Raw genomic sequence first — 8051 nt, forward strand, 5'->3', positions numbered from 1 at the left:
CCCATGTTGATCTTCCTCCCTTCAGCAGCAGTGTAGGAGGCAAACTTGCTCCTATCTGAGCAGACATGAGCAGTAGCGCCGGTGTCGATGTACCAGCCACCCTTGTTATCCACAAGGTTAACCTCTTCGGTGACCACATCAATGAGGTCGTTTTCATCCCAGTCCTTGAACTCCTTCTCAACGACGTGGGCAGCCGGCTTCTTCTTCTTGCTGCGGCAGTCTTTAGCAAAGTGGCCTTGTTTGCCACATTTGTAGCAGTCGCCTTCAAACTTCTTTAAAGGCTGCTTTCCCTTCCCTTTGTCGCTTGGACGGTTGGGGCGAGGGCGTTTGTTGGAGGGACCGCCCCGCTCCAACAGATTGGCTTTGGCTTCAAGTGGGGTGACGCCCTTAGCCTTTTGGTCGCTTTTGCGCACATCAGCCTCAATGCGCAATTTCACGATCAAATCTTCAAGGGTCATCTGCTTTCGCTTGTGCTTGAGATAACTCTTGAAGTCCTTCCAACTGGGAGGGAGCTTGTCAATGATCGTGCACCTTAGGAATTTGTCGGGCAAAGTCATCCCTTCAGCCACTAATGAGTGGATGATCATTTGGAGCTCTTGGACTTGCTCCATGACGGGTCGAGAATCGACCATCTTGTAGTCCATAAATTTGGAAGCTACAACTTGTTCCGTCCCTGCAGCATTATCTATGCTATACTTCTTTTCTAGGTTTTCCCACATTTGTTTAGATGTGGTTACATTGGAGTATACATTGTAGAGGCTATCATCTAATGCACTTAAAATAAAATTTTTACATAGATAATCCCCTTTTCTCCAAGCTTCATAGTCCGCCATGACTTCGAGCCTAGTCTCTTGGTCGCTTGGAGCGGGCGGCTCGTTTTCAGTGAGAAAGTTGGCGACGCCCAATGTTGTCAAGTAGAACAACATCTTTTGGTACCACCTCTTGAAGTCAGATCCTCTGAACTTGGGTGGTTTCTCGGCAGGTGGCATCATTCTTGGTGCCAAAGGTGCCGCAGTTGGTCCATGGAAGGGACCAATTCCGTTGCCCCCGAAGGAGCCAACAACATGGTTGGGCATAGAGCCCCCACCATTCATGTTGGGCATAGAGCCCGTCATGGTCATGTCGGGCATAGAGCCCGTCATGTTCATATTGGTCCCGGAGGAGCCAATACCCGTGTTGGTCCAGAAGGAGCCAACACTCGAGCACGAGCACGAGCACGGGCACGGGCTCGGGCGGGCGGGCGGCGGCGGCGGCGCGCGCGTGTGCGCGCGTGTGGGCTCTTTCACCCATCTTGGTCCACTATAATTATTAAGTAACATAAAGACACTTAATTTAAGCACATTAAAAGATGTGTTAATCCTCCAATGTGGGATAATTAACACTAGTTAATTATTCCCTAAGCTCCAACTCCAAGCTTTAATTAAAAGCTAATTATGCCCAACTTTAATCCACTATTTCTCACTCACCGGAAATCGGATTTGAGAAAGTGAATATATTACATTTATCTACGTAAAATGTAGATCGACGCTATGTCATTTAATTTCACAAAATTAAATGTTTCGTCACATTTATTATTTGGTCAAAATCCATTGACCGGACATATTTAATCCATGATTTTTACAAAAACTTTACAGTGACACTAATAAATAGTACTACTCTCTTCGTCTAATGAGAGTATACACTTTTGGTGAGACTAAGAAAGTAAAAGTAATTAAAGTATTGTTAATAGAGAATGAGTGTCATTTCTTTATTCAAATTAGAAAGTGTATAAAAACTCTTTTGTAACGAAGGGAATATAAAAACTCTTCAAAATTATGTAATTAAGTGACCACTATAATTATGTTGTGGTGACCAACAAACGCCGATTCAACACAATCGTGAAATAGGAGTACTAATTGTTGATTAGGTCAACAGAAAAAGGAAATCTCCTCAACAGCACATTTCAGCGAGAAAACTATATAGCACGAGTGCATCATCCCCCATATCTCGATTTCTTTATTAGTACTTACATGAAAACAAAGGTAACAAAATAAAAACAGCAAATTATGTATATATGACTACTTGTCAATAGTTTGTATATGAGTCGTACAACTTATCAGGCAAAACGTACTGCGGGTTGAGGCCTTCCATTTCGAATTTCAAAACTTGAAGCACTAAGTGACCAAATAACCTCCTCGGTGGCTTGGATAGAGGCACAACAAACTCCAACATAAATCTCAATAATACCAAAATTATGAATGCTGCTATTTGATAGTACCTCCTAAATTTCTTCATTTTCTTGAATTTCGAATGTGTGTGATTGAGAGAGAGAGCAATGGTGTGTGTCGTGATAAACATGAAAATATTAATAGATCAACCTCGAACAAGGGCCACAAATTTTAGTGGACTAGCCTGAGGCCGATGAGAAATTACACTCATTTGGACACGTGAAAGATGGAGATATGCAATGGCTAAATGTTAAAAGATCATTTGACTCAGCGACACAGATGTATTGGAGACTTTATCTGTAATAAAAAAATGAACTTATTGTGGCTAAATGTTTAAAGATCATTCGACTCGGGGAGATGGATTGGAGACTTTATTTGTAATTAAAAAAAAAAAAACTTATTTACGACCAAGGCTTTGAACTGCCTTATCGTACCAAAAATACTAATGTTTTGGAATACCGTGATTTTGGTCACGGTATGATACCTTACCGAAAGATTTTGGTAAGGTAACGATATGATTTTTCATATACCACGATATACTGCGACATATTGAAATTCAATGTACACCGTAAAAGATAAATATAATTATATACTTAGAAATAATTGCTAACTAATTAACAATCCAAAATTAAGACCAATTCTTAGTCATTAGATTAAGAGATCTAATGGTTAAAATAATGACAAGTGTATTATATTTTAAATTTAAATAATTAGTAAATAAATTTAAAGGGTATCATATGATAACATAATGACGATATTACCCTTTTGTTGATATTTTGTCTACTATTTATTGAAATTTGTGAGCTTTATTCTCATCCACTCATTTCAAAATCTAAGGGTGTAGATTTAGTCTTAGTTTTAGATTATGGTGTTATAAGCATTAGAAGAGGACCCTACTTAGAAAATAGCATATTTTATATATTTATAAATTATAAAATCTATTATGAAATATAAATATAATTATATATCATATATATTTAATATATTTTATAAATTATAATTTATAAATAATATTCTAAAAACTCAAATATTTTATTTTCATTGGTGGTAAAGTTAGGGTATATACCGCAAAAGTATGATATACCAAATTTCGGTATAACATACCGGAAATAAGGTACGGTATCGCTATTTGAAATTCGTCATACCGAAAATTTTGGTAAGGTATAGATATGATTTATTCTTATACCGAATTTTCGGTAATGTATACGATGCCGGTTTCGGTAAGATATACCGTACATACCCACACCTAACCGCAATAATACCATCACTGTTATAAGGAGTAGGTTGTTGAAAAAATTATACTACTAAATTTTATTCAACTTATAATTTGATGTTAGAATTTTGAAAATTAATTATAAAAATAATGAATTTTAATATTTTTCCCAAATTTTCTATTGAGTCTAGTTTAATGACTTGTATCATACATGACATTAAAAAAATTCTACGAAGACAACACTACCCATAAATATTTACTTTTCGAAAATCTTATCAAATAACTCAACTACCTCTCAATTTGCACGTGCACAAATCAACAAAATACGTATTAAAATCTATTGTTGTTATAGCTAATTTTCTAGTTTGTAGGATGGATCAGAATTTAAAATTATGATTTTTTTTCTCTAGTAATTTATTTATCCTATTATAAAAGGGTCAGTATATTAGCGATTGAAGCTATTAAACTTCTTTGGAAAGCAACATAAATACATAAATAAGAAGAGAATAATCCATTAGATCACTTGGCGAATTTAAGGATTAGTGATAAGACTGTCCCCTTGTGAAGGAAAATGTAATACCAGTTGATGAGTTCCGAGATTTTTGAACTAACATCTATCAATCTAAGAACCGTCTTGTAGCTTGCAAAAATACTGTTCAATTATACCTATTCCATTCTCATGTAATATTTGTACAAAAATTGGCACCACTGCTATGCCCTTTCAACTTGGCTTTGGGTTAAAACCTAAACAAAATGAGTGGGACAAACATGCCCAGCATCACATTTAAGAGGAACAGTCACGGCCTAAAATAACACGCACCTGCGGCACATACAAACAACACTTCACCATGTCTAAGCATCGTTGAACAGGTTGTATTTCATTTGCTCAGATGATTTTGTGCAACCCAATGTTCAAGTCTGAAGATATGGAGATTAGGAGAGGGAGGGTATGGTACCTTGCTGCTTTGAAGACTCGTTTGTGATGAGCTCGTGCTGACTGCGATGGTTTGCGAGCATTGTATCTAATGTCAAAGACATGGATTACAGGGTCAGCTGACCCAGATGTTATGTACAAACCATCCGGCGACCAAGCCTGATTAACAAGAGCCGACTGTGAATCACTGCGCTCTTGAGACCACCCAAAGGCATGAATCTCCGTTTGCCTCAATCTCATGTCAAACAGTCTAAGCTGTCTCTCCGGAGTCCTGTCCAAGTGAAATGCTCAGTCACTTTAGTAGGCTCAAATAAACCAGAGCCAAATAGACTTCCTATTTTGACATTAGCAAAAGAATAACTAAGTAAAATCATTGTCTTTGATGTGCTTGACAGTAAAAAATTGCTTAGACTTTCAAGTGCTAAAGTTTCCATGTTTTTCACTTATTCTGGAAAAATGTCCAGAATATGGCTTGCAAAATTTAAATTTCAAGCAATTCTAATTTGAAAACTGAGTGTAGTTTTCTGTAATTTCTACCTATGTCTTCACCAGCAAAATTTGGCTCTTGCCTAAACAGTTACCTAGCAGACCTCTCTGGCAAATTCTCATCCTTACTACTGCAGCAGTACTTTGACGCTGTATGATCAAAAGCCTATATGGATGGATTTGTTTGCACCCTAACAACTTTCACTTACAAGGTCAGAAAATCAAAATCCACACAAGCCCATCACCATTTTCATGCAGAACAGTGTCCAAACTTTCAGTCAGCATATTTGAATCACTAAAGTGAAGGGCTAATCTTGAGATAGAGATCTATAAAGTTTATATATACAGCATGACAGAGTAGAACTAAGCCAATTGTCTTAGAGTATGATCTGAAGGACCCTTACCCCTTAAAAGTTGATGATGACCTTAAAATTACCAAATTCTAGGTGTATGAATGGAGGCAATACAGATAGACATATCAAGCTACTGAATTTTGAATGGATTACTGAAAATGTGGAAGGAACTCTGTAAGGCATAAACTTACCCCGTTTGAACCATAAAGAGGTTGAAGTCGCATGGATTTGGTAGAACACTCATGCATTTGCTTTCTATCTGATGTTTATAATCTGCTTTGGAAGTTGTTACATCATACCCAATAATCCGCTTGTCTGCACCAACAGACATCACAATCTTTTATTGCTGCATTCCGGCAATCCCCATCACAGCAGAGGAGTGAAAAGATTTGTGCAATGTTTTAGGTGTCCATGAGTCTTCTTCGGCTTTCTCAGTCCAAAGAACTACACCATGATCACTCCCACCAGTTACGAACAATTTATCATCCCAGGGCATGAATGCAATGCTGTTGATAATTCCCTTAGTGTGGGGCTTGTCTTCAAGAAAGTGCACACGTGTTCTCTGTCAATTATAATTTTTAAAACAAGGTTAGAATCAATCTAAAACTCAGACTGCCATACAACGTCATGTGAAAATATCTTGCAGCCCATTCATGATCAGCAAGCTAGATAACATAATAGCAAAATTAAAGATATACCATAATATAAAATGAAAATGAAAATAGTAGGATGAAATAAGACGATCACTGAACATTGACAACCAGCTTGCAGCAGAAAAAAAGTATACTAGCAAGATTTGTATCAAATAGTACAAACTACAATAAATATGAATTAAGATGCTACCTCTTTTCCCTTGTTTAGATTTAAAATTGATATCTGAGAATCACCACCATCCGCACTATAAACTGAAAAAAGTTTTAATCCAAGAGGATGCCATGCTATATCTTCTGGCCATCTCCTCTGCTTGTCAGATAGACAATCAGTACTACTCAAAAGACTTGCACTAGAACTGCAATTTGTTAAATAAGAGAAAAAAAGTCAAATTAAAAAAGGATAGGAAATTCTGAAGCAAACATAAAATAAAGTGCAAACAAATTTCAAACATAAAATACAGACCCTCGGTTTTGTATTTGCCACAGGTTGACTACTCCATCCAAGGCACTGCAAAAGCATTGACTAACGAGGTTAAAACTACAGAGGTTGAAAGGGATACATACTACTATAACGCATGCCACCTTTCAAAACTATGCAGCCCAAAAAAATTGACAAGCCAAATTTTTCGCTATTATGAAATGCCCAGAGCATATGAGAAACAAGCAATGATAATGCCACCCGAAAAAAAATGTTACAGGATATTGAACTGTTTGAACAGTCAAACCCATTAAACGAGAAAAAACAGGGTAATTGTGGTGTACGTTTGTATCAATTCAAAGAGGTTTAACAATAAAAGAAAATGAAATAAATGATTAACTAGGCTCGCCCGATGATGTCGTTACTACTAACTCAGGGAAAAAAAAGTAAAATACCAGAATATTTTGTGATCAAGTAACATTCTAAAATCAAATGAGCAATTTGATTTAGCTCATATACTCTATGTGGACCCCAAAACATACAAAGATCCACTTAATTAGGTATATAGTCAGCAAAGTGATATAGTATACGATGTATTAACTTGGATTAGAAATCTCAACATTCAAACAACAAAAATACTGCACATAGTTATTTAATCATTGAAGTTTAGGATCTGTAAACCATAGAAAAATTATGCAAATATCTGTAAACATTAATTCAAGAAGACAAGAGCATATGCATGGAAATTAACATCATCTTATATCCTTCCTGGCTAAAGCGCTTAAAGTATAAAAGTATACATGCTACATTTGTCCCTACTTGATAATTCTAATAATTCTCTTACAAAATAGGGCACTCAGTTACCTGGTAGCAAATAATTGATCATTTGTTGGACATAGAACAAGAGTTCTTTGCTTTCTTTTGTGTTGACTAGGTAAAAGTGTCCCATGCTGGCAGCGTACGGTGACAGGTGAAGAGCTTTTGCCAATCAACTTGATTAGATCTTTAAGTTCAGTCTCCTCTGTAATTTACACAAATAGTCAGAAGAACAAGATTATTATAAAAATATGAAAATTATCTAATGAAAGCCAAAATCAATTAATCACTAGGGAAACCAATTTCAAAAGAAAAAGCATACAGAGCATGAGAATTGATCAATGCAAGAGGATGCAGCAGAGAAGACAAACCATGTTTCCTCTTTGTACTTTTTGGTTGTGTTGCGGAATCCAGCTCAGGTGACATTTTAGAAGCTTTTTCTCCCTTGGACTTAGCAGGGGTATTGACAAAAGTTGGTGTCGGTAAAGTGAACAGTGATGCAGAATTAGTGGGATGCTTGCTTGCAGATTCCTTTGCCTTACATTGGGAAATGGTTGGAGCCACAGAAGGAATTAAAAGTTGTGATCTTGACCGAGTTTGGTCAGGAGAGGAACCTTCGTTTCTATATGGAGGGCTGGATGGTCTTCTGGTAACATTCAGATTATCTCCAGAGGGCTTCACGTCATCCTGGCGTTGAGACTGTTTTTGAGAAATTTCGGTAACTGTCATAGGACTTTTAGCTCTTTCCGTCCATTGGTTAATTTTTTTGAAGCATTTGAGGTCTTCTGTCCTCGATGACGCGCCAATTTATTTTGGGTATCCTCCAGCTTCCTCTCTGCTTCATCAAGCTGCATGCGCAATTTGTAGGGATATTAGTCAACGAATTCTACTTCATGGTAGAAGAGCTATTGTAGAACAACATAGAAAAATATAGTACTACTACAAACTTGCAAAGAGGGGGGTTGTGTTGG

At 36.9% G+C, this 8051-nt stretch overlaps 1 pseudogene; it reads right to left on the reverse strand.

Moving 5' to 3' along the window:
- Positions 1-4132: 4132 nt before the first annotated feature.
- Positions 4133-8051, reverse strand: LOC121803326 (annotated as a pseudogene).

Source organism: Salvia splendens, chromosome 5 (assembly GCF_004379255.2).
Source record: "Salvia splendens isolate huo1 chromosome 5, SspV2, whole genome shotgun sequence".
Lineage (NCBI taxonomy): Eukaryota > Viridiplantae > Streptophyta > Magnoliopsida > Lamiales > Lamiaceae > Salvia > Salvia splendens.